The sequence below is a fragment of the Tursiops truncatus genome, chromosome 1 (genome assembly GCF_011762595.2).
Source record: "Tursiops truncatus isolate mTurTru1 chromosome 1, mTurTru1.mat.Y, whole genome shotgun sequence".
Taxonomy (NCBI): Eukaryota; Metazoa; Chordata; class Mammalia; order Artiodactyla; family Delphinidae; genus Tursiops; species Tursiops truncatus.
The window spans coordinates 178,913,388-178,940,389 of record NC_047034.1 but is presented as its reverse complement, the minus strand read 5'-3'; the positions used below and the strand labels follow the sequence as shown (position 1 = coordinate 178,940,389).

General features: G+C 46.1%; 1 pseudogene; it reads left to right on the top strand.

Annotated features, from left to right (window-relative positions):
- LOC101317034 (calmodulin-binding transcription activator 1-like) overlaps positions 1-14,358 on the top strand; it is a 103,518-nt pseudogene extending 89,160 nt beyond the window's left edge.
- The last annotated feature ends 12,644 nt before the right edge of the window (positions 14,359-27,002 follow it).

Sequence of the window (27,002 nt, the reverse complement as noted above, 5' to 3'; positions counted from 1 at the left end):
ACACCCCCTCACCATCACCACACACCCCCTCACCACCACCACACACCCCTTCCTTTGCAGATTAACTCATCTTTCAGAAATAGTGGCAACTTGAACTTACTGGTCTCAGCTGCCACATTCTACAACCTCACATTATGTTTTATATTTTCAAGTGTTGGTGGGAGGAAAAGTTTAGCCCTTTAATTCCATGTACGGACTGGAAGATAAGAAAGTTGTCTCATTTCCAAAATTCACCTTTCCCCCTCCTTCAGTATTTTATTCTTTATTTGAGGTATAAGTTAAGAACGAGCAACATTTTTAACCTGATCAAAAGTGGCCTTTTGTCTCTGCTGAAACCTGGTCAGTCAGCTGTGATGGTCCATATACCAGATTGCTTTATGCCATATGCTGTTTCATGACTGTTTTTCAGACAATGCATTTTTAATTGTATTCCACTTTTCAAAAAATTCTTATTCAAAAGCAAAAAAACTGAAATCTAAAAAATGAAACTTGAGTTAATTCTTGGAACTGACAAGATATTCCTGAGAATTCATGTTCTTTAAAAAAAAAAATCATGTGAAATCTCCTAGCATGGCCTGCTGAAGCACAGATTATTTTTTAAGTGTCTCATTATTTTATTCTCCAACATTTAATGCTGACGCTTTAATTGCACACAGCTGAAGCTGCTGAATGAGCACTGAAATGGATTTAAGTCCTCTCTGAGCTTTGTTGATACCTATAAAAGTTTATGTCATTCATTAGAACCACAAATTAAAATTAGCTGTAGTGAGCTGCTCAGTGGAGATTGGAACTCTTAGGAACACTTCTTCAGGCTTACTAGCTCGTCTTTGTCTGTTACACTTACATCCCTGGGAAATTGCCTTTGGCCTGTTGGGTACCTTTTCACAGAATTGCAAAATATCAGAGCTGAGAAGTATGAGTAGGTAAAACATTCCATGATTACAAAGCCAGAAAGCACATGGAATGAATGTTCCAGAAGCTAGGAGCATTTATTTATCCAACCTTGCATTTTAAGGTGATTTTTTTTTTTTTATGATAATGCTTTCAGAGTTGCATAGGAATGTATTCCGTATCCTTCTAGCACCAGAAGAAGAATGTGTAGCTTGGAGTTTATTGAACAGGCGTCGCAGGGCTGAAAGGGGCTGTGAGTGGCGGTCTTCTGCACTCCTCTTGCTTAAGCAGCCCTATACCTGCCCGACCCCTGAGGGGGAGCTAGCTGATGAGAGTCACAAGCTCCCTGTTGACAGAATCAGGGCCTCTTGACATCTCCCTGAAGGCTCCTAGGTCCTCTAGAGACAGTCAAATACTTTATTCATAAGTCCAGTAGGAGCTAAGGAGACGTTAATAGGCACCCAAGAGAAATGTTTTTATTGTGATAATTTTATTTTGCAGTTACGTCGACGAGAGCTGGTATACGGACACATTCGTTACCTATTTTCAGTGAGCAGTGCTTATTTGGTTAGTATTTAGGAATTCTGGTGAGTTGTAAGCCACACGGATGTAGTTTCTGTGAGCATGATTCAGTGAGAAAACCCTAGGCTGAGAGTCAGAAAACCTGCTTTGGACCAGCCGGGTCTCTGGATGTGCCAGGGGTATCTTGTGAGGTAGCGACACACAAAACTCAGAAACTCAAATAGCAAGACTTCAAAAGACTTCCACGTTAGGGTTGAAAACAGTGAAATCAGTTGTTCCACTTAACGTACAGGAATGTGTAGAACATTTCACTGATTCGACTTCCGTTTTATCCTGTGTGAAACGTAGATATTGTACGTCTCCTGCTTGCTTTTTAGGGTTGTTGGCAGGATAAATGAAAATGCGTGATGGACACCCTGGGAACCCAGAAGAAAGGTGCCTTTGAAAGTAAACCTCATGCGAGGGCTGTGCGCTCAGCAGCGGCAGTCTTCATGCTGAGAGGCTGCTGTAGTGCATCCTCTGGGAGCGGCCGGGAGCGTGGGCGCTGGGGCCAGGCTGCCTTGCGTCGCATCCCACCTCGGCCCTTTGCAGGTGGTCGGATCGAGACAGTTAGCTAACCCCTCTGTGCCGCAGCTTCCTCTTTAAAGTGGGGTTGATAATAACAGTACCTGCTCAGAGCGTCATGAAGAGTCCTAGGGGAGCTGCTGCATGTGAAGTGTGTACTTAGAGCAGCGGCCGGCAGGCAGTGTGGCCGTGGCCGTGGCATCTGGGCCCGATCCTGTGCGCCAGGAGAAACCCAGGCAGCGTGGGAGTTCCCATGAAGTGGAATTTCATGAAATGGAATTTTCTACACCTTGCAGAAAACTAAACTTGAAAGAGTGTCCCTGTTAGTATTCTGCTATTGTCTTGGAGGCCCAGGCATGCTTACAGGAAGAGGCACTGGGTAGTTTATGGGAATCAGGCACCTCTCAAACAATGTAAGTTCAGGTGCTGCAAGTTAAATCTGGGCTCCTAACCTTTTAGGAAGAAAAGTTTAGATAATTAAGAGCTTATTGGCCCTTTGTTGATAGGTTCTTTTGTTTTAGCTATTTTTGGCTATGGAGGCACAGGAAAGACCCGTGGGAGAGACCCCATCCTTTACTTAGTCAGCACTTACTCATTCTCTCAGCTTCAGTCAGCTGTCTAGTGAGCTTTCACAGAGTCAGAAAGCATTTATGTGTTGAGAGATTTTTACCTTGCTGTAGGAGGCTTCACTGCTTCATCCTCAGTAGAATAAGGGGGAAGAAAGTGACCGCTGTGTGTCACATATTCCCAAGCGTTTCCACATAATTATATACATTTATCTATGAGGTCGGTGGTGTTTGTTAACCCTGTTTTGCACCTGAGAACACTGACACTCAGGTCGGTTAAATAAACTCGTGCAGGGTCACACCCCTAGTAGGTTGCAAAACTGGGACTTGAATCCAGGAGCTGCCCTTCTGGTACCTGCTGCCTTGTGCTTGCCGGCAAGCCTGGCTGCACCCCTGACAGGAGATCCTGCCATTTGGTTGCAGGGGCCTCCTCTGCATGCATTTGTGTCCCTCAGCCGTCAGTGCCCCAGACTTACTTAGTGAGGCCTCCAGCACCCCACCACCCGCATCACCAGGAAGCCCCCGCCGTTCACGTGGCGCCTGGAGGGGCTGCATAGCAGCGGCTTCCTTGCTCTTGGCTGCACGTCCAGGATCCCTTGTACAGCTTTAAAATGTGGAGCACTGGCCCCATCCCAGACTCTGAGCTGCCTGTACTAGCAGAGAACCATCGATCAGAGCACAAAGATGCAGGATGTTTATGTTACTCGTAAGTAAGGAAAAGCTATCACTAATCCAGAACACGGGCCAGTGCCGTTAATTCTATAGTTAGCTGCATTGTAAGCTACAGTGGGCCTTTGTGGGCCAGTGTGGTGGTGCACTCACCAGCAACCAGCAGCCATTTTGTGGGAAGAGTCCCAGCTATTTCGGTGGGATGCAGTCTTCTGGAAGTGGGCATCTGACCATCACAAAAACCAGGTTTGAGATCGCTCATGGGGCGAAATGAAGCAGTGGGCTGTCTCCTTTCTCCTTCGCCTTTTCACTTTCTTTTCTCTGCCCTACTTGCGTGCATTTATTTTTTACAACCCTCCTTCCCTCTCCTCCCCAACCCTTCCCTGTCTTATCTTTCCTCTGTTTCTCTTTTTCTCCATCGTCTGCCAGATGCTTCTGAGTGTATCTGTCATCAGACTGTAAATGCTTGAAATCCTGCAAGGGGCCGGGCACATCGCAGGTGTTCCTAGCAGTTGACGCATCTCGGTATGTCCTGGGATCTTTCAGAGGTGAAGGCGCTACCCTGAGTCACCTTGAAAGTTGTCAGATTTTGTTTGTGATCATCAACCTTAAGTTGGGTGCTTTATCTTGAGAATTCAGATAATCTGGCATGACAGTTTGAGAAACGCCGTCACTAACTAGGACAGAGTGCTGGCCAACGATGGACTTGACCCCTCTAGAGGCACTGGCATCCGGCTTTTAGTGTATTTGCTGCTGAAGGTCTGAGGTCATGGGTCAGGCCCCCCATTTTGGTGACGAGGAGCCATTCCTGAGAGGGGGAGCCCTTCCCGGAGGCCCTCAGCCAGTCCAGACTTGCTGCCCGGGGAGGGGAGCAGAGCCAGCGCTGGGGCGCGTGGATGCCCTGCGGCCGTGCACGGTGACCTGTGTGCCTCGGGAGATGACGGAGAAATACCCGGCCCTGATGGGTAGGCTGGTGGGTAGGAGGGGCCCCTGCGCTGAGCAGGCCCCTTGGGGGGCAGTTCTGATGGCGTTTAACCCCTCTGGAGGCGGTAGGAGACCAAGAAACATGGTCCAAGTGTGAAAAGTTATTTTTTGTCATTCTTCAGTGAAAATCTGCCCTCGCCAGCAGGGGGGCGACTGAAGGCCAAGGCGGCAGCAGGATCATTGCTCAGTCAGGAGCGAAGGGGAAGCATCTCCTGTTTGTGCTCGTTTGTGGGTGCCATCTCCCTGGGAAACCGTGGCCCTGGTTACCGTGGCACCAGGTGACATGCCTCCGAATCACAGGATTTAGACCAGACTTTCCACTTTCCACATGTGTCTCTAGGTGGGTTCAGAACTATACCATGTGATAGACACATGTGCCCGCACAGAGCGTGGATATTAGTCAGCCTGTGGTGTCGAGTTCTCCTCTCTCTTCTTATTGATCCTTTGGAGTATTTCACCCCTCTCCGCCCCTCGTTTTCCCCTGGGAGAAGCCCAAAGGACATTTCTCCTTCTTCCGTAGCAATGGGAAGACGACTGGCAGGGAGGGGGGCAAGTTGTTGGCGGCCGTTTGACTCTGGGTTTCTCGTACCTGCTCTGGCATGTTTAACGGCATGTGGCACAAGTGCTGGCACGTAGGAGACACCCAGCAAACGTTCACTCTCCTTTCAGCTGTCATTAGCACAGGTAATTAAGAACAGGAGCTGATAGACTTCACGTATCTGTGCAGAGATACATCTGTAATTAAAGTTTTAATTAAAGAAACACCAGACCAGGCAGATGGTTCTTATCCCCGCATCCTGTAAACTAAACAGCCATGGCTTTTTGATCTTGCAAACAAGCAAAGCAGAGGGTAGCAGCGGCGCTCCCAGAAGTGGACCAGAGGGGAGAGATAGTCTTATTAACTAGCCATAATCTAATTTTGGTAGCATTCTGTGCGATGCCAAAGCCAGGGATAATCATCGCAGTTTGAAATGGAAATTCAATACATCAAAGTTCTGTCCCAGCCAAAGCTTTTAAGCCTCAAGTCAAGGGCATTACCAGAGCCCAGCTGGTATATCACAAGGCATGTGGTTTCGTGCTAGATCACAAAAGCTGACAAAGTGTTATTTAGGATCATCAGCTAAATACAGTATTAAATTAGCACGCCATCATCCTGACTTTTCAGGTTCTTGCCCCCGTGTAGCAGTGCAGGACTGAGATGGGACGGGTGCTGCCTGCCTCATGTGTGTCCTCTGTGCTGTGTCACGGTGACCTGAGTGACCAGCCAGCTGCAGAGTGAAAAAACGAAACCATCACTGGGATACCAGGAAAAGACAGATCTCAGGTCTTATCATTTCTGGGAAAAAACCTGCCCCCAGTGGCCCTGGCCATTTGCTCCGCTATGTCCCTGTCAGCAGGAGGCCAGAGCCGTGCAGGCAGGGGTCAGGCAGTTCACTTTGACCTCTTGGGGTTCACCCCCTCCTTGACCCCCAATTTCTTACCCTTCCTCATAGTCTTTTACTTATCCAGGCACACGGTTTTCTGGCATTCAGCACAGGGAGGCACTTATACACCTGAACTCTCTACTAATGGATATAGGTGTTTTTTTTTAAAAATTTATTTTATTTGTTTATTTTTGGCTGTGTTGGGTCTTTGTTGCTGCGCGTGGGCTTTCTCTAGTTGCGGCGAGCGGGGTTACTCTTCGTTGCGGTGTGTGGGCTTCTCATCGCGGTGGCTTCTCTTGTTGCGGAGCATGGGCTCTAGGTGCGTGGGCTTCAGTAGTTGTGGATTGCAGGCTTCGGTAGTTGTGGCTCACGGGCTCTAGAGCGCAGGCTCAGTAGTTGTGGCACACGGGCTTACTTGCTCCACGGCATGTGAGATCTTCCTGGACCAGGGCTCAAACCCGTGTCCCCTGCATTGGCAGGCGGATTCTTAACCACTGTGCCACCAGGGAAGCCCTATAGGTGTGTTTTTACCACCTACATCTCACTCATTTGTTTCCCACTTGGTAGAACCAATACTGAAGATGTTCCTTATTTCACAGGGAAACGTCTTAGAGGGTCAGGAGGGCAGTTGTCTGCTTTGCTTAATGGTGTGTGACCCTATCGTTCCTGTTTCTTTTAAAGGAAGTAGGGGGTTCTCACTGGAAGAAGAGCCCGTGTGACACCAGGATATGTATCAGTATCTTCACAGTAAAGACTCGTCCCCAGAACGGTAGAACTCGGAAGTACTTTAGCTCACGTTAATACCATTTATAAATCAAACCTCAGTCCTCTTAGGAGAGTGGCCGAATCCATAGTGCTGTGATGGTTGTGAGTGACTGAGTGTGTATGACGGGTGGACGGAAATGTTTTTACCACCTTTTTGCTCGGGAAAGACTTTTATTTGACGAGATGTTCTTTGTTTTTAGAAGTCAATTAAATGTCGGCTACTTTGAGTAAGCAGTCTTTTGTGCTTGTATCCAGGAAATTTGGTCAGGCCTGTACAGAACTGTGCTACTGGGTTGGCATTTTGCATGCGGAATTTGAGCCTGACTATGGAATCTGTTTCTTCTCCAATCTGGTTAGAGACCTGAACACGTGACCTCTGAGGCGGCAGCACAGTTTGAGATCGTAGAAGGCCCCTTACGAAGTGACACTGGTGCTCCTCGGAGCACGGCGGTTATGGCTCACTTCAAGGCTTCTCCACAGAGAGAAGCATCTGCAAACACACCTGGAATAGTAGGGTTTTTATTTCTCTTTCTGCGGTGGGTTTTAAGAAAGCTTTGCCCTTCCTGGTATCAGTGTGGTGCTGGGGGTGGGGGAGTGTTCTGCCCTCTCTGAGAGGGACTTAAATTCAAAGGTTTATACATTCGTTTAATAAGTATTTATGGAAAGCCTAGTACCAGGCACTGTCCTAGGTGCCCGGAGTAAAGCAGTAAACAAATCAAGGCCATTTCTGTCACAAAGAGCCTATTTTCTGGGAAGGGTCAGTAAACAATAAACAAAAAGCAAGTAACACTAACTGAGTGATCACATGTGCCAGTTACATTTATTACCTCATCAGCGCTCAGAACACTGAGGAGGTAGGGGCTGTTATTGTCCCCATTTCACAGAGGAGGAAACTGAGGTACAGAGAGGTAAAAATAACTCGCTCAATGTCACACAGCTAGTACATGGTGCTGTTGGCATTCCAGCCCAGGTAATCTGCCTCCAGATTTCATGCTCTTAAACACTACGCTATTTTGTCTCCCTGTTAAAAAACTGCCTGATCAGTTTATTTCTACCTAAATAAATATCATAAAGAAACATCATATGACAGTGAGTGTGACGCAGAACAGCGAAGCAAGGTAAACCGTTTCAAGGGTCCCTGGATGTTGGTGTGCGTGCGCGTGCTGCTCTGGCTGGCATGGCTGGAGCAGGTGTCTCTCCTAAGGTGATTTGAAGGAAGTGACACATTGATGCATGTAGCTATCTGGGCTAAGAGTATTCCAAGCAGAGGGAACAGCAAAGGCAGAGGCCCCAGGGTAGATGTGGGCTTGGCAATAGCAAAAGAGAAGCAGGGAGGCCGCCACGGTCGCGTCGAGTGAGCACAGTGGACAGGAGCAGATGAGGCGGTCAGCAGCGAGATCCCGCGGGGCCTTATAGGGCGTGGGAAGGTCTTTGATTTTACTGAATGAGAAGGGGAGCCATCCAAGAACTTTTGAGCAGGAAAACAACGTGATTAAAAGGATCACTTTGAATGCAGTGCAGAGAGTAGTCTAGGGCCGGGGTCGGCAATACTGTGTAGGCCTGAGCGCCAGATCCAGCCTGCCACCTGTTTTTGTGCAGCCAGCAAACTAAGAATGCTTTTCACATTTTTAGATGGCTGAAAAAGTAAGGTGAATAGTAATATGTTGTGGCACCTGAAACGTACATGAAGTCCAGGTTTCAGTGTCCGTTTAAGTTCCAGTTTTATTCGCACAGGGCCGTGCTCATTTGTCTGCGTATTGTCTGAGCCTGCTTCCAAGCTGCAACGGCCAAGTCGAGTAGTTGCAGCAGAGACCATCCGGCCCACAGTCTACAGTATTGACTGTCTGGCTCTTTAAGAAAAAGTTTGCTGATTCCTGGTTTAGGGGGATAGGGATGGAGTCAGGGAGACCAGTGAGGAGACTGTGACAGGGGCCGGGGGTGGCTTGGACCAGAGCAGCAAGAAGTGATCAGCTGCTGGTTGTGTTTCAAAGGGAGAGCTGATTGGCTCTCTGCAGACATGGGGAGTTGGGGGCGATGCCAGGGTTTTTGCACCGAGCAACTGTAAATGCAGTTCCCATTCACCGAGATGGGGAAGATGGTGGGAGCAGCAGGCTGGGAGGTGGGTGAGGAGAAAGGTCTCGGCTGTGTTAACTTCATGATGCCGCGTGGAGGTGTCCAGTAAGCAGTCACAGTTCAGAGGAGGGGCCTAGCCTTGAGCCAGTCTTCAGTGTTGTCAGCGTATCGAAGGTTCTTAAAGCTCTGGGATAGATGAAATCCGTAGTGGGTGTGGATGGATGGAGAAGTTCAGACACAGAGTGCGGGAGGTACCCAGTGGTAAGGGGAGGGGTGAGAAGGAAGTGAAGGAGATGGGAAGGAACGCCAGGGAAGGAAATGGGAGAGCGGGGTGTCCTGAAGGAACGTGTTTCCAAGCAGAGAGCCTGATCGTCTGTGTTCAAGTGTTGCTAAACGTCAGGTCAGATACAGGCTGAGAACTGACCCTGGATCTGGCAGCGTGGAGGTCATTGGTGACTTTGATAAGAGCCGGATGAGTGAAATGGTGAGGACGTCACCGATTCCAGCTGGTTCAAGCAAAAATGGGAGGAGAGGAAGCGGAGCAGGTGCTTTCAAGGAGTTGTATTTGCTGCTGCCCCAGTGCGGGCCAGGAGAGGGCAGAGAGTTGGATTTAACCTGGGATGGGGATTTTGCCAGGGAAGTGCTGGGAAGGGAGGGAGGGGCAAGGGAGCTGAGCACTGATGTGACGGTGGGCAGTGGACTCTGAGCTTGGCCGGGAGCAAAAGTGGAGCACGAGGGAGACGAGGGGCAACAAGAAGCCCTGGGGTCGCTGGACTCGAGGAGTGGGGCCATGGAATTGTTGGCGTAGGGACAGTCAGAGAGTGGGATGCTTCAATCTGGTATCACCAAGGGGTGCAGTTACGGTTAACATCAAGGTCTAGGGCAGTGCTGTCCAGTAGAAATATAATGGAGCCGCACGTGTAATTTGTAATGTTCTAGGACCCATATTTTTAAAAAGTATAAACAAACGAAATTAATTTTAATAATATATTTTCTTTAGCCCCATGTATTATGTGAACATGTAATTAATATAAAAACTGTTGAGATATTTTGCCTTTATTCTGTACTACATCTTTGACATTTGATATGGATTTTATGCTTCCAAAGCATCTTAGTTCAGACCAGGCACATTTCAATAGCCATGTGTGGCTTGTGGCTACCATACCGGACAGCGTAGGTCTTGGGAATGATCGTGGAAATACAGTCCAAGGGTATGGGGGGCATTGGGTTAAGGAACAGGGAGGCCAGGGTTTGTGAAGGATTGTCTGTGCGGATCTGAAACCACTTATGGTCCTGATGAGACGAGCAGGGTCGGAGAGGCAGGAGAGGGAGACCGGGGCTGTTGGTAGGGTTGCTGCTGCAGTGGCCTCTGCTCTAACTTTCTACCCACCAAGGAGCCCTTCTGCCCCTGATCCCGTTACACTTCTCAAAGCATCTGTGAGGTTCTGAGGGATTGTTCTTGCCTCAAGTCAGATCCAAGTGGTAACTCCTTGGAATTAGGGGCTTGAGGCAAGAATTCTGAGTCACAGAAAACATCAGAACACAAGGCCGTAATTTTGCAGGATCTCCACCAAATGGCAACTTTTCACTGGGGTTTTGACTTTTATCCTTTAGATTCCTATCTTTAATTTGGCATAATCTTCACATTCCTCAAATTCTATTAATTGTATTTAACAATGCTAAATGTGTTTGAATCCCTGCAGAAGCCCACATTTAGTAGCTTTGAGGCAGTCCCATGTAATAGAGTATACAGAACCTGCCTGCCGTCTGATGCTTTTAAAAGGCAGGCGTGGTCAGCCTTTTATTATGCAAAGACTTCACATACGTGTGTGTGTGTGTGTGTGTGTGTGTGTGTGTGTGTGTACAGGCAGACGTCAGAGATACTGTGGGTTTGGTTCCAGACCAGTGCAATAAATTAAATAATGCAGTAAAGAGAGTCACATGAATTTTTTTGGTTTCCCAGTGCATTTAAAAGTTATGTTTACACTATACTGTACTCTGTTAAGTGTGCAATAATAGCATTATGTCTAAAAAACAAGGAACATACTTTAATTAAAAACATACTTTATTGCTAGAAAATGTTAACCATCATCAAGCCTTCAGCGAGTTGTAATCTTTTTGCAAGAGTAGCATCAAAGATCGTAGAATAATAATAGAAAAGTTTGAAATATCGCAAGAGTTACCAAAACGTGACACAGAGACGTGAAGTAGGCAAATGCTGTTTGAAAAATGGTGCTTATAGACTTGCTTGTTACAGGGCTGCCACCAACCTTCCAATCTGTCAAAAACGCGATATTGTGAGGTGCAATAAAACGAGGTATGCCTCTGTGTGTGTGTGTGTGTGTGTGTGTGTATAGGCTTTGATCCACAGTGTGTCTTTAAAGGTTAATCAACATTGAAGGTGAGGTCAGAAAGCTATTTTTTAGCCTTGTAGGCTAGGGAAAGTGATGAACTGTTTGGAAAGAGTAAACAGGATACCTCAGCAGCACACGCTCTTAATACTTCCCATACCAATAATGAACCCCCCGGGGAAAAGGTGAATGGCTACCCTGATTCTGTCCCTTTATCAAGTTGAAATTACTTTAGGTTCCCTTTAGTTTGTTTTCTGTATTAAGATTAACCCCCAAATCCTCAAAAGTCCTATCAGCCCCCAAATTAGGGGGAGCCCACTTTGAGCCGAGCATTTGTGAACCATATGCCCTTGGATGACTTAGTGTTGAGGGCGTCGTTGCTTGTTGATTCCATGTGAGCTGACATCACGAGGAAGCGGGGTCTACCTGGTAGTCTGTGTTTTCAGCATCCCAACTTCAGTAATGCCCTCAGTATCACAGAGAATCCGCTTGGTCCCTGACTGTGCACTTTTATATTTTAAGTTTATCTTTTAAGTATGACGGCCTTCTCGCCCATTGTAGTCACAGGAAAGAAAAAACTCAGTAAACACAATTTAGTAATAATGAAAGCTTACTCATTATATAAGTTTTGTTAAACTCTATTCTAATTCAAATGTTTCCATCTGACGGGGAAATGAATACCAAAAGCTGGAAGTTAAGCAAGAAATTAAAAGAACGTTAATGGCTTAATTGCCGTTTGTTTTGAGGTTTTCCTCCCCAGTAAGTGGTATTTTACTTATAAAGTCACTCCTTTACACACACATCTTTATGACGAATGGACTGGAATGTATCCCAGCAAAAGAAGAGCTATTTTATGATGCCACTTGTAAATTATAACACGTTACGTTAGAGAACCAAAGGATTAGCTTTTTAAAATCATCGTTAGCGTAATTACTTAATTTGCTACACACACAATCCTGATTTCTTAGAAAGTGAAGGTCAGCGTGTCGAGGAGACCAGGAAGGTGAGCATTTGGACATCTGTTCATTTTTTAAAAATTTAGACGTGGGTCGCTAGCGTGCTCTTGTTATAAGTCTAGCCTCAAAAAATCCAGAGTGTAGCATTTAAATTTGTAATTTATTCCTTCAGAACTTTACTGCTGAAATTTAAGCTGTAACCACGTAGTCGGTGTAACCTCAGCCAAGGCAGGTGTCTGGCCTGCAGTAGGCAAGCTCCTGCCCCTCCTGCCTCCTCAGGGTGCAGAGACCCCACACGCACGCCAGCTCTCTGGATGGTTCTGTGCACTGTCATCTGCATCTGCCCTTACTAGTAACGTACTCATTAACCTGATGCCCCCGTCTCTGGATGTAGATGTAGGTGCAGGGAGAGAAATACCAGAGCCCACAGCCCAGCACGCCTGCACCAGCCACCTCTCACCTCACCCCCACTGCCGGACACTTCTGTCCCTCACACGTGCTGTTTCTTTCTCTCCCCTGGCCCTTCCTCCCCAGATCTGCTTTATCTCGCAGAAGTTCCTTCTAGACGCCAGCCCAGCTGTCACTTCTCCACACACCCTTTCTGCACAGCCTGACCTGTTGGTTCACTCTTACCGTGGGCACTGCTTTCCATCCCTCTGAGGGCCCTTGCCACCTTGTATTGTAATTTCTCTCTTTATCGGCATCTTTAATTCACGAAACTGTGAGTCTGGAGCAGGTGCTGGGCCTCACCTATTTCTTTTTCCATAGCACCCAGCCCAGCATCTGCATGTAGTTGTGGGTGGCTGAATGGGGCAGGTGACACACTGTGGTCATGTACCTTCAAGCCAAAGAGGTACACTTAATAACTGTTTTGAGGGAAGAGAATAGATACTGTTTTTGTTGGTACACATCTTAAAATTTTGGTAGCAGAAAGCAGATGGGCAAAGAGCAATAGAAAACAAGTCAGAAACTGCTGTCTGATTCCATAGAGACAATCACGTTATGGTAAAAAAAAAAAATATATATATATATACACACACACACACACACACACACACATATATGTATATATAAAATTTACATTTGATCGCCTTGAAACCTTCCATCTGTTGTTCTGCTGTCTTAACTAATTATTTAATTGAATAGCACCTAGGGAAATAGATAGAAATGTCACGAGAGCTTCCCTTGTAAGAAGCTCTTTTCTTTTTGTAATGTGTCCTTTTTAGGACGCCTTCAAGGCTTGTGAAATCGACTGTCTTCTGAGCATTGGACACGTGCCTGAATATGATGGTTCTTTTTTACTTACCTCGATTCATTGGAATTCAATGGTCATGCTAATATTCAGTCAATTTGAGGACTGGTTGGAAATCAGTCGCAAAATCAAAAAACAAATCAGACAGCATCACTCCCCCCAGAACACCATGCGTTCCCAACTTGCCCTGTAAGACTCATTGGTACAGTGTTCAGTGTCTTACCCCAAATCACTTAGTTTATGGCTCTTCCCCCCAAGAGTACCTAAGCAAGGGGTTGTAAATGAGAGACAGATTCGAGAAAACAGATCTGAGGCTTTCCTTCACCATCAGTGTGCATTTGGGTAATTTTAAGGGGACTGTAGAAATCACCTATGGCTTATTATTGGGATCTTACATAATTAGCAACTGGTAGTCCGTTTCCTTATTCTGTATCCTTTGAAATCCTGTATTTTTCTAACCTGTGAAACTGGCCTAGGAAGTAACGATTGGGAGTGCTTGGAATTCAGTTTAAGAAGTTCACCTTTTTAGTCCTGTGCTTCAACTAATAGTCTCTAGCAGGGGAGCCTCTCGAAACATTGTGTTCTGTTATATCAATGTGTACTTAGACACGTTAATCTGAATTAGAGAGCTGATTGTACATAATGACTCCCCCGGGATGCTATGTTAGAAAAAAACAAAACAAAAACTTAAGTAGTTTACTGAATATGCATAGTCAGTAAAAAATTCTTCTAAAATTAATGTTAATTGAATCTGAACCTTGATCATCTTCAAACCTTTAATTTGATCCTTTACAAAAGTTTTGTGGCCTCTTAAAGATACAACCTGCAACCCAATGAAAGTTATGCTGTAATGATTACGAAAAGAACGGCTGTAAAAGAACCAATTTTGAGTTACCGTAGAGAAATAAGTCAGATGTGTGGGAACATATATGTACATATATGCATGTACATATACATACGTATATATACGTTTAACATATACTTTAGTTTGCCTTTACCCAGAGGTCTCTTCTCTCTGCCTCTGGAAATGGGGCAAACTTTCTTCAGTTAAAAACAGAAATAGAAGCGACGGTCTTGACCCATTTTACACTTATTTATTTCAGGCTCTCACCACACACTTGTTCATGGGCGCAGCAAGAAGAGAGATCCACAGAGCTGGAGCCGTGAGGGCTGACATATTGGAATGAAAGCTGGCAGAATTCGTAGGGAGAGCTTTGCCATCCTGCCAGCTCCATATCTGGCTTCAAGACAATTCTATTAGTGAATTAATTGTACTCAAAACCTGAAATTAATTTGAACTGAATGTTACTAAAAAGATTAAAGTGACCCAGTCTTGCTTCATCCAGAGTTATTATGAAGGAGATCTCTGGCCTGACCTAGCTCAGGTAGAGGGGGTCTCTGTCCACATGCCACCTGGTCACAGAGGCCTTGTGACCACCCATATGCCCAGATGCCACTCTCGGTCCCCTTAGCGAGCTGCTATTTTTGTAAGAGCAACAGTCTGTTTGTTGGTCTGACTCCTGGGAGAATGGAAGCTCCATGAGAGCAGGGCCTCTGTCATGTCTACCCTGTGTCCCCAGCACGTAGGACAGAGCCTGCACAGCGTGGAGTCTAAATAAATGCTGCCCAATGGGTCACCTAGCACTGCATCCTTCCTGAACGTTTTCCTTTTAATTTGCCTTTTATACATGACTTCTAAAAATGATAAAGCAGTGAAATTTGGGGAGAAATATAAAAATTTTGTTGTGATTGAAATGACTGTCAGACTAGTAGAGGGTGTTCATAAGAGCACATCAGGACTTGGAATTATGAATTATAAAACTTACTACATGTTATGGTATCCATGCCTCCTGATGAAGAAACAGATGCAAGAAAAACATGAGTCATGTCTGGAATATTTTAATATCAAGACATCTAATGAGAGTCTAGAAAGAAACATTGAAAAATAAAATAGGGAGGTATGGGCTTCCCTGGTGGCGCGGTGGTTGAGAGTCTGCCTGCCGATGCAGGGGACACGGGTTCGTGCCCCGGTCCGGGAAGATCCCACATGCTGCGGAGCTGCTAGGCCCACTTGAGCCATGGCTGCTGAGCCTGCGTGTCTGGAGCCTGTGCTCCGCAACGGGAGAGGCCCGCGTACCGCAAAAAAAAAACAAAAAAAAAGAAAATAGGGAGGTAGAAAATAAGCAGACATTAAAATCTTTTCTTGATATTTAATCATTTAAGAGAATAAAATTTGGCATCAAGTAAACAAGGTAAACCAAAATATTTCCTAGATCAAATGGGCATTAACAAAGATACAGAGGGAACTTGAAGGTATTTATTTAGATATTAGTAACAGAGTACTTTTGTTCCAGATTACCTTCATGAATGTGACAGGGACTCCATCTTTATTCTTTGTGTGTTGGCATAGGCTGGAATACCCATGTTGTTCTTGAAGATGTTGTTCTTTGAGGAGGTGGTTCCTTCCCTCCCTCCCTCCCTCCTCCCTCCCTCCCTCCCTCCCTCCTCCCTCCCTCCCTCCCTCCCTCCCTCCTCCCTCCCTCCCTCCCTCCCTCCTCCCTCCCTCCCTCCCTCCCTCTTTGCCCCCTTCCTTCCCTCCCTCCCTTCCTTCCTTCCCTCCCTCCCTCCCTCCCTCCCTCCCTCTCTCTCTCCCTCCCTCCTCCCTCCCTCCCTCCCTCCCTCCCTCCTCCCTCCCTCCCTCCCTCCATCCTCCCTCCCTCCCTCCCTCTTTGCCCCCTTCCTTCCCTCCCTTCCTTCCTTCCCTCCCTTCCTTCCTTCCCTCCCTTCCTTCCTTCCCTCCCTCCCTCCCTCCCTCCCTCCCTCCTCCCTCCTTCCTCCTTCCTCCCTCCCTCCCTCCCTCCCTCCTCCCTCCCTCCCTCTCTCTCTCCCGCAAAAACAAAACCAAGGAGACAGTACCCTGTGATGGGGGCTGTTGCCTCAAGGTGAGTTTATTTGTGGCACCAGCTCGTGACGAATTGTCTAAAGGACTGAAACTTCTTTTCAGGTGTAGCGTATTTTATTGGTCCAATTTTGTCCATTTCAGTGTAAACTTCAGTTATTTATTGGACACTGAAGGAATCAACTAAAAGCAGAAAAAGCAGGACCAATTGAGCTGGCATTTTATGTCACACAGAGAAGTAACCAGCATTTCTGATCAAACAGTAAATATGTTTCAGTTCCTTTTAACTTAAGTGTGAAAAGCCAAGATTTTTATGATTTTTATGTACCACAAAGCAAAACAAAACCCCTTTCAGGGCATAATGCATTTTTCATTAAACTGATCACTGAACTCTTGATGTAATCTTATCGTCGCATGGAAGTGTAAGAAGTGTGAATTCTGGGGTGAAGAAATAATTGCAGAAGGGGGTTAATGAAGCAGAACTCACAAGTCTGAATTTATAGTCTTGTGGACAAATAAATCATCGGTGGAAGACACAAATGTAAAGAAAAATTCTTGATTGCCTTCAAGAAATGCAAGTTTGAACTTTTTACTAAAATAGAGTTTTATAGCCTCTCAGAGGGATGTTGTATTAAATAAGTGTAATGTACTCAGAATAGCAACCTAGGGCGTAATGAGCACCGGTAAATGTTCGCTATTTATTCTTACAGGGATTTTCATACAAAAGATTAAATCATGTTTTAATCATGCATAATAAACTACTATAATTTTATTATGGTACGTGTCCACTGGTAATTCAATGAAGAGTGGCTTTTTAAAGCAACGAAGAAGTGAAGTGTTTTTCTTTGTGCTCTTTTGTGTACACGTCAGAGCTGCTGGGACATGTTATACAAACGACAGCCCCAGTGACAAAAGATGCAGGAGCAAATGTGTAACTCTTAGCTCTATTTTGAAATCCATTATTTTCATAAATCTGAAGAGTTGGTTAACTTACTGTTTTTAGCCTACTCTGCTGCGTCATATGTGTACTTCTAAGTTTTACGGAATTAAATTGAAATTTATGACTACCAAGTCCTTAAAGCCCGTATCAAATTTGTCCTTTCATTAATTTGAAATTTAGCTTTCATTCAACATTCCTGCAGTTCAAAATGTGTGACTTCAGAATTTCAAGAGCGATTACATGAGTTAGTGCCCTCTGGTGGCACACAGGACATCAGGCAGAGAGGGTGACCCATGAGCCTTCAGATGGCTCTTCTAAAGGGGAGCCACCTTATAATTGGTTATTTCTGAGCTTTCCTTTTGGTGGGTTTTGAGAAGTTGCATGGTGGTTGGTTTATGCCCACCTGTGATTTTGTATTTTTCACGTGTGTGGTGCTTGTCAGTTTCCTATTCCGTGGAGCTGTGGCCCTGAGTTCACTAGAAACAGCCTTTCAGGGAGCCTCCTTTATTTATTTATTTTTTTATAAATGTATTTATTTATTTATTTTTGGCTGCATTGGGTCTTCGTTGCTGCGCGCGGGCTTTCTCTAGTTGCAGCGAGCGGGGGCTACTCTTCGTTGCAGTGCGTGGGCTTCTTACTGTGGTGGTTCCTCTTGTCGTGGAGCACGGGCTCTCGATGCGCGGGCTTTAATAGTTGTCGCGCCCGGGCTCAGCAGGTGTGGCACGTGGGCTCTAGAGCGCAGGCCCAGTAGGTGTGGTGCACGGGCTTAGTTGCTCTGCGGCATGTGTGATCTTCCTGGACCAGGGCTCAGACCCATGTCCCCCTGCATTGGCAGGTGGATTCTTAACCACTGCTGCCATCAGGGAAGTACCCAGGGAGCCTTCTTTAGAAGCTTAGCTTGTGGGTCGATTTCTGGGTTGAAAACATTTTCAGGTGAACTTGCTGTAAGAAGGTATACCAACGTCAAGGTTTTCCACGGGGCACCAGGACATCCATTTTTAGATGTATCTCTTAACTTGCCTTCTCAAGGAGGGGACCATGTCACTTCCTGGACTGATGGCCTTTGGGTGACTCACTGGTACGGCTGAGATGAGCCTGCCCAGTAGATTAGTATTACGTGGACGTCCGTGTCCCGTTTCCATCTTCCCTAGTGGGCAGCACCCCCATTCCCACTTAGGTCCCCTGGCCAGACCTGGTTACGCTTTGGGCTTTGGGCTTTGTGGTCAGGCGGACCAGGAACTGGATCCCACCTCCACCTCTGAAGAACTGTGGGATCCCCTGGGAAGATTGTTCTTTTATGAGTTTCTTTAGATGTCAGGTAGGACTGCTGCTGCTGATTCTAACCTGTGTCAAGAGATGGTTGTGAGGTTGAAATTAGTTGATATGTGAAAAAGTCTTACATTGAACTGCACAGAGTGCTATTAAATATGTTAGCTTCCTTTTCTTCCTCAAAAGCAAGCTTCTCCCCCCTTTTTAAATTTAACAGATCATTTCGAAAAATGAACTTTTAATTTTGGAATAGTTTTATATTTACAGCAAAGTTGCAAAAATGGTACAGAGTTCTCATATACTCCTTACCTAGTTTTTCCTGCAAGCCTCACTTTTATACTGTTGAGTTTTCCTGATAACTTTTCATGTATAATCCCTGTGAACTTTGATCAAATTAGGCTGTAAGTGCCAATTCACTGCTTTGCTAAGGCTGAAATGATGGCCTTGAATACCTGAGTTTTGCTGTAGATGTGGCATTTGCTTCCAAACCCTCTTTGTGTTTTTATGTTGGTCCATGTCTGTGACCGTTTGACATCAGAATACCTTCTTTGATTTTCCAGGATCTTAACACCTAAATAGTTTCCCTGTTTATGCAGTTAATGAGCTGTGCAACCAAAGGAAAGACGAAATAGGCAGTTTATGTCATTATTTCAGCTGGGCATTTTTGCAGTCTGAGGGCTACTTCTCACACCATCAGTTTAAGTCAAGGTAGAAGCACATGCATTTTCAGTCCCCCCCTCCCCTAATCCCCCAATATTTCTAATATTCAGAAATACAGGAAGAAACTTGCTGGGTTTCCCAGTTAAAAGTTCACTGGCTAGTTTTAATATATCAGTAACCTATAATTAGCATTATTATATAAACCCAGAATATCAGCAACTCCAATTTTATGTGCCTTTACGGTTAAGCAAATGATTTCACAGACATGTTATTTGGTTTCTTAACAACCCCGAGAAAGAGGCAGGGAAAGCCTTGTCACCCCTGGTTGAGGTCACATAGCAAGAGTTGGAGTTGAAGTTCAGTAGAGGCATCCTGCAGATATAGACTGAGCCCCTCCAGCCCATGTCTGCCTGGTACTCCTGCAAGGATGTGGCTGTGAAAATGCTCCTTTCCTCCCCCGTTTAAATTGGCCAACTTCCACCCCAGTGATATTTGTGCTTTTAATATGCAAAACACTTCTTCAATACTTAATTGACAGTTGATGTATTTTGTTTCAGCCCAGATCCTTACTGAGTATTGTGAAATCAGCAATATTAGGCTTGATTTAACAGAGTCTCCCTATGCTGTGCCTTCAGCAGAAATAACTGGTCTGTGCCGTCACCGAGCTTCCACAGGCCCCAGTATAACTGCAGCTTCTTCTGAGGCGGCATCCTGTTTGTGATCTTTGGGTACACCCTGTACTGCAGAGACACCTTGACATTAGGGACACGAGCAGCATCTTTCCTACAAGAGTCACTGAGATATTTGAATGGGAAGATGATGTAGTTCGAAAAAGTGATAAATGGGCCAGGTTTTTTGAAAGCTAGCAGACGTCTTATTTAAACATTTAGATCTGAACAGAAAACAAAAATGAGTCTCAAAAAATTGTTTTTGCAAATATTGTGGGGTAGATGCTTTAAATTCGAATACCTGTTTCTGTGGTTTAAAAATTTAATTTTGTCGTCACGTACGTTTGTTTGGCTTTGGTTAGGTCTCTATTTTTATCAGCTCATTTTAACCCTTCTGGAACCATGAGTTCAGAGGAACCCATTGGTGGCTGTAGTGGCAGCTTTTCCCAGGCTGTTAAGTTCTCACTGATCACTTGGCTGAGTTTGGTGGGTGGTGTTTGTTTTTTTTTTTTTTTTTTTTTTTTTTTTTTTTTTTTTTTGCGGTACGCGGGCCGCTCCGGACGCACAGGCTCAGCGGCCATGGCTCACGGGCCCAGCTGCTCTGCGGCACGTGGGATCCTCCCGGACCGGGGCACGAACCCACGTCCCCCGCATCGGCAGGCGGACTCCCAACCACTGCGCCACGAGGGAAGCCCGGTGGTCTTTTTTAAAATCAATAAAGTAGACGAATCTACAAAGCCAAAGTCAAGTGTAAGAATTAAGACACATTTTTATTATTTTAAGATACATTTTAATCTTTTGAGGTTCTCACAGTCTCATTAAGAACCATCTTTTTAAAGAAATTGTTTTAAGCTGACAGAGCATCCAGGTGCTTGCCCGGTTCTAGCCTGGCAGCTCAGGATTCTGGAGCAGCATCCGGGATAAATCCCCAGTGGCTTTTCTAATGGCCTCTAGCCTGGGTGGATACACTGCTGTCTTACAGCAATGTCGGATGTCACTTGATAAATCTTTGTTTTCATTGTTTTGGTTACCCTCTTTAGGTTTGGTGCCTTTTAGGAAGTTATAGAACAAATGGGATGGTCTGGCTGGACTGAGAGGTTGGGTCACCATTGATCTGAGATGGTCCCTATTGATATGTTTGGAAAATGTAAAGTGAAGACTTTAGCTTCCTGTGCACATTATGGGGGAGATGCATGTTTTACTAGGATTTTGTCCCATCGGGGGGGCTCCCATGGGACTGATGCCAGAAAGTCAGACGAGATGGGGTCCCAGGCTTCCTGTGGCTGGTGGACTTTGCTGTGGATCACTCGACAAGTGTGTTACCACTTTTCTTTCTTTGAGTCCTGTGACCTGGGTCACCAGTCTGAGAGAGAGATGATTTGTGTCCACTTGTAGCTTACTGACACTGATTGGAAAAGAGATTAAGATTTTGGTTATGTAAGTTACAATAATGATCAAAAACATCAAGCCCACTGCCCACAAATGATCCAGTTATCCAAATAGTTATTGAGATTACACGTCTTTCTGCCACAGATGGGTGCTTCTTTCCCTGTCTTTTTTCTTTCTGTTTTCTTTACCCACCGGATAGATTCATATGAAGAACTAAACAAGGCCCCGGTATTTACATGTTGAGAAATGAGATCTGTGTTCAGAGGTACCTTGTGGCACACACAGTTTAGTGAGTGGAGGAGGGGGCAGTCGTTTCTTTGCAGGTTGGGTGTTACAACCCACCTGTCTGTCCTGGACTGAAATATGCATTTGGAGTGGGGTTTGCATTTTAAATTCAATTTTGAGAACCAGCCATTCGCTGTGAAAGTGAAGTTGCTGGGAAGTTTGTTTTAAAAGATGCTACCACCCTCTTATTTCCATGAATCCAACAAAAATAGCGTGGAATAAAATTTAATTATGCTATACTGAATATTTCATGTGGAATTAAGGGGCAAGAGTTGCCTTTAAAAAGCATTAGGTTTGGAAAGAATAAAGGCTTTGTAGGTTCTTTGAAAGTTACTGTAATTAAAGGTTTGCTCACATGTATTTTTCCTTTTTTGAAGAGTTTAAAGAAACCCATCCCTCCCTTCCGAAATTGATTACCTCTCAAACCTCAGCCCTGCTTGGCAGTAAATACGGTGAGGCTGTTGCTTTGCTGATTTGACGGCTTCTTTCTGTTAAATGTAAAATAGGCTTTTAATCTTCTGATTTAGATGTTTAATAGAAAGTAAATGTGTGACTTGCTTTGGTTTCTGCTGAACCTGTATTTAAATCCACACAAACGGTTCGACTAAAGTGAAAACATCACTGGACTAGCTATTTTAAACATTTCAGGATGTAAGAATGCAAAATGGGGTTCCCTTTTAAAAGTAGACATGGCTGCTTGCATTTACATAATTACCACTAACCAGTACAACATTTTAAATGGTGACAAACTTAGGGTAGAAAAAGTATCTGTTTTTAAAAGCCTGGTTAAAGGAAGCTGAAAATGCTCCGTGAGCAGCTCTTCGTCTGGAAGGCCTGGGCAGAGCCAGGAAGCAGAGTCTCCCGGTCCAGAGGGTGGTGTCGCGGGCGGAGTCGGGTGAGTAGCTCGGGCAGCTTCTTCTGGACTCTCGTCAGGCCTCCCTTAGGCTGGAACTTACCTTTCATTTTGGAGCATGATTATAAGTATTAGTTCCCAAGTCTGCCTTTCAGTTTTGCAGGGGGTGCAGTATTCTCTGTCCACTGTTAAAAGGTGGCTGGTGAGGGTTGAAGTTCACTGTTGGTGGAAAGAGCCTGGAGAATACTTGTGAAAGTGAAGACGAGGGCTGACATCCAAACCCAGCAGTGCTTCAAGCCAGAGGCTCAGGAGTGTCCTTGATTCTGCCCTTTCCCTCAACCCAAACGTGGACTCCATCTGTAGGTCCTTCGGTTCTCCTTCCAGGACGTGTTCTGCTTTGCACGTCTCCACGGGTACCTCCCGAGTCCAAGCATCCTTCGTTTTCCTTGCCTGGACATCCATCACCTTTTCCCGGGTGGACTCCTCGGCTCCCTGGGCGGGGCCCGGGTGAGTTATTCAGAATGTAATCAGGATGAGGTCACTAGCTTGCTTGAACCCTGCGGTGACTTTCCATCCGTGTGATGTACAGTCGGCCTTCGTGGTCTGGTCCTGCCATGGCTCACACTTCCCACCGTTTGCCCTCCTCCTGGGCACACTGACGCTGCCTGTACCCGGAACACATCAAGTGTGCTTCTCTCCCATTGGCTGTTTCTTCTGCGTGATGCCCTCCCCTCCTCCCCCTCTTGCTATGCTGGCTTCTTCATGCCATTCAGGTCTCCCCTCAAATGTCATCTTCCTAGAGAGGCCCTTCCCGGTCAACCCAATCTAGCATAGTCCCCCTTCATTCTGTCATCTGGCAGGTTTCGTGTGTGTGTTTTTAATAGCATTTATTACTGTCTGGAATGTTTTATCTTTCTTTTCCTTCCTTCTCTCCTCCCCACCCCACTAGAATGCATGCTCTTTTAGGGCAGGGACCTTGTCTCCTCAGCTGTATTCCCAGCAGCTAGAAGTGACTGTACGTGTGCACAGATCATCACTGATAAAGTGGATGCAGGCGAGGAACCCCGGAGATCACTGCTGTCCTAGGGGAGCGCTGACCTGGTATAACTGGGCCCCTAGAAGGACAGTCCTGAAGTCCTTTGGGGAACCGTTGAGGAAACACTGCTGTAAACCTTGCCTTTAGACATTGAAAGTTGGCATTCCGGGATTCACGGAATGGCTGTGCTTCAGCAGAATGGGCCTGTGTCCTGAGGAGGATGTGAATGTGGTTGCCCCCGCCCATGAAGAGTTCATGTTGCCGGCATTCTTGGCTCTCAGTGGGCGCCCCCCCAGCGGTGCTCTGCGTCTTTGCTGGGGCCGTGGGACAGGGCGGCGCTGCCTCCCTTGCCGGAGGCTGAATGTGAACTCACTTGCACCCAGCTTGAAAGCCAGGCCTCATTTTCTGTGTTTTCTCCTGTGGCGTGTTTCTTAGGAGCGTGATGGGGACGCTATGTTCAACCTTCATTCTGGGGTGAGGGAACGAATCTGCTAAGATACCGATATTTGCAGAAATCTAAACTTTGGTGGGGAGCTTTCTTTTTGCTTCCTTGGTTTTTCCTCCTGGAGACATCTCAGATTTTTAGGAGGAAAATGTGGTAAGTCTGCTGATACCTAGAAAGTTGGTGACAGTGCCTGGAAGTAGTTAATTGAACCCTTCACGTTCACCTTCCTCAGGGAGAAAAGAATCATATTTCCAGCTCACTGAATCTCAGCTATATCACGCCATTCCATGCTGGTGATTGAAGCATTTACTTTGGTCTCAAATGCGCTAGTTGGGGACTGGGTTGTAGAGCCCAGGAGACCCGTCTGCTAAGCAAAATCTCCCCTGTGCAGCTTTCCATTCTTGCTGCTACCTTGATCAGCACGTTGTTACAGTGGTTAGGCTGTATGAAAGAAACAGTAACTTCTCAGATGATTTGTAGTGAAATGGACCTTTTTGGCGCTCAGACCTGTGGACAGAGCCCTTGAGCAGGAGGGCTGAGTCGTTTTCGAGCGTCAGCTCATTGGACTCGGCTTAAGACAGTCTCCCCCTTCCACGTGTGACGGAGCCTCACGCACTCAAGTCAAGGCACTTGACTGCCTGCTCCCGGCTTGCCTGGCCTGTGCAGGATTGAGACATGTGAGATGAAGGTGGGTAGATAGGGCTGGAAGAGGGGTTTTGACCAGTTTATGGAGGGTCCTGTTTGTAAGAAGTGGGCAGCACAGCAGGCAGTGTTCCCACCATGAGTTGCTGGTGTGTGTTTAGGGTCAGCTGGTCGCAGGGAGAGGAGTTGGGAGTGCCTGTCAGTCATTGGTTTCCTAGTTACCGAACACTCAGTAAGCCTGTCTCCACTGGAGCCACTTTTCTCTGATAACAAACACTAGAAACCATCCACTGCATACTCTTAAATGGTCTCGCTTTCCTGATTCGACCCTTTGGTTGATTGCTTTTGAAATTAACATGCTGGCTTAGTCAACTGAATACTCTAAACCTATTCCCATACATACCTGGCTACTAGTGGTCAATAATCCCGTTAAGTATTTGAAGGGCAGTGACTTTCCCATGTGGCTTATTAGAAATTAGTGTGTATGGTACACTTGACAGTGTGTGTGCTCCTTGTTATTTGTTTGAAAATGAAGCAGACAGGGCCGTCTGATCCAGCTTGAATAAGTGAGGCTGGCCCTTCTTGATGGACACACTGGTTGCATTTCACTGGCCATATTTCCCTGGCCTTGGATGTTAGCAAGGGAAAAGCACTCATTTACCATTGTTCATTTCTCCTTTCTAACCCTTAAAAGAGCCTAAATGATTTCCTGCTCACGAACTGCTTGGTTGTCTTTTTCTGGTATGTCCTCTCTTGTCTTAGATATTTGCAGACATTTCTGGCTGTCCACCAGCCAGTAACTTCCGTCTTCATTGCAGACGCTGTGTTTAGTGGTATCTGAAACCCCCCACCGATTCAAAGTGGTTGCCTTAGGAAAGCTGAGATTCCAGTGGTTCAGTTAGTAAGATGCAGTTCTATGTTCCTTGCCTTGGTACTGTGGTTGGCTCATTAAATGTTTCTTATTATTTTTTAAATAGATAAATTAATTAATTTGTTTTTGGCCGCGCTGGGTCTTTGTTGCTGCCCGCGGGCTTTCTCTAGTTGAGGCGAGAGGGGGCTACTCTTCCTTGCGGTGCGCGGGCTTCTCATCGCGGTGGCTTTTCTTGTTGCGGAGCACGGGCTCTAGGTGTGCAGGCTCAGTAGTTGTGGCTCGCGGGCTCTAGAGCGCAGGCTCAGTAGTTGTGGTGCACGGGCTTAGTTGCTTCCCAGCATGTAGGATTTTCCCGGGCCAGGGATCGAACCCGTGTCCCCTGCATTGGCAGGCGGATTCTTAACCACTGTGCCACCAGGGAAGTCCCTAAATGTTTCTTAAAGTTGGTTGAGAGACTTAAATATTTGTTAAATTTTAGTATGTCCTGATCTAGAGGAAACTAATCATTATGTATACTTTACAAGATTCATCTGTTGCCCATTCCTCAGGTCGGAGTGATGGAAGGAGAGGTTATAAATTCTCTCTTTCAGGCATATAAGTTAGAGCTCACAGACAGTGAGAAAATGGGCTCGTCATTGGGAACAGTTATTCTGGGTGGAATTGGCTTGTGGGTTGGCCCCTCAGCGTGGTACAGAAGGTTTCCAGGGGGAGTTCAGGGAAGACACTGGAAAGAGACTTCCCGAGTCTCATCTCAGATGGACTCTCCTCTACTTCAGTTGGCCAAGGTTAACTGGCCCAGCTAGCCTGATCCCTAGAAGGGCCACTGGCCTCTTATCACATAGCAGACCTCCTGGTTGACAACAGGTACTTGGTTGCCATGGAGCCCTGGTTTGTTTTGTTTGAACTGTTATCTCTCTTTTTTTTTTTTTTTTTTGCGGTACGTGGGCCTCTCACCGCTGTGGCCTCTCCCGTTGCAGAGCACGGGCTCCAGAGGCGCAGGCTCAGTGGCCATGGCTCACAAGTCCAGCCGCTCCGCGGCATGTGGGATCCTCCCGGACCGGGGCACGAACCCGCGTCCCCCGCATCGGCAGGCGGACTCCCAACCACTGTGCCACCAGGGGAGCCCTGAACTGTTATCTCTTAATGGAGTAGTAACTGATCTAGACCCAGCACCAAGGTGCTCAGGCCTTCCATCCCTCTTCTGTGCCTCAGTGCTCTCGTGAGGATCCACAGGGAGAACCAGGTGGTTTTCTAGGGTCCCTGAGATCATCTGGGTGGGGGAGGGTCTGCCACCCTGGACAGCTCGGCCGCCATCGTGGAAGCGTGGCCAGCCCGCTTATCCATCTTAGATGCACCGAGGGTGATGAATCATAATCATGGCAGTGTAGTGGCTGAGCCTCAGGCCCCAGCCAGGGTGTGCTGGCTTGTAGTGTTTTCCTGATGGATGGAGCCTATTCTGGGAAGCAGCGTATTGTCTCACATGAACAGGCTTTCTAAAATAAATGACCGCTTTCTTAATATTTTCAATCATTTTCTTCAGCACGTGTTTTGTAGCCGTGCTTTGAAAGCTTGCCAAATATATGCCTTTGCACAACTCCCTGTAGGGCTGGATATACAACCAGACCAAGCAGTGTGATTTAAGGTTGAACGTAATTGGGAACTCAGCAATCACTTGCCTTGCATTTGATAGAATGGCAGCGGAGTGCTCTAGAGTTATTTCTCTGTTAAAAAAATTATATATATAACACACAAATGCACATACATATATAGTCTCACTGCCTCATAATAGAGAAATCACATGTGAGGCTATTGGGCAGACACACTAGCATGATAAGTAATTACTTGATTTTTGTGATGGAGGCAATCATTAACTTCAAACAGATCCTAGTGGTTGATACCATAGATCTGACTGAGGACGTTAGTCAAATTGTATAAGATTGCAGGATGGAAAAAAATCAGATGGGGGCAGAAATACATTTAAAACCCAATCCCTTGTCAAGTCTTTCATCAGTTGATCTGTTTCCTTGT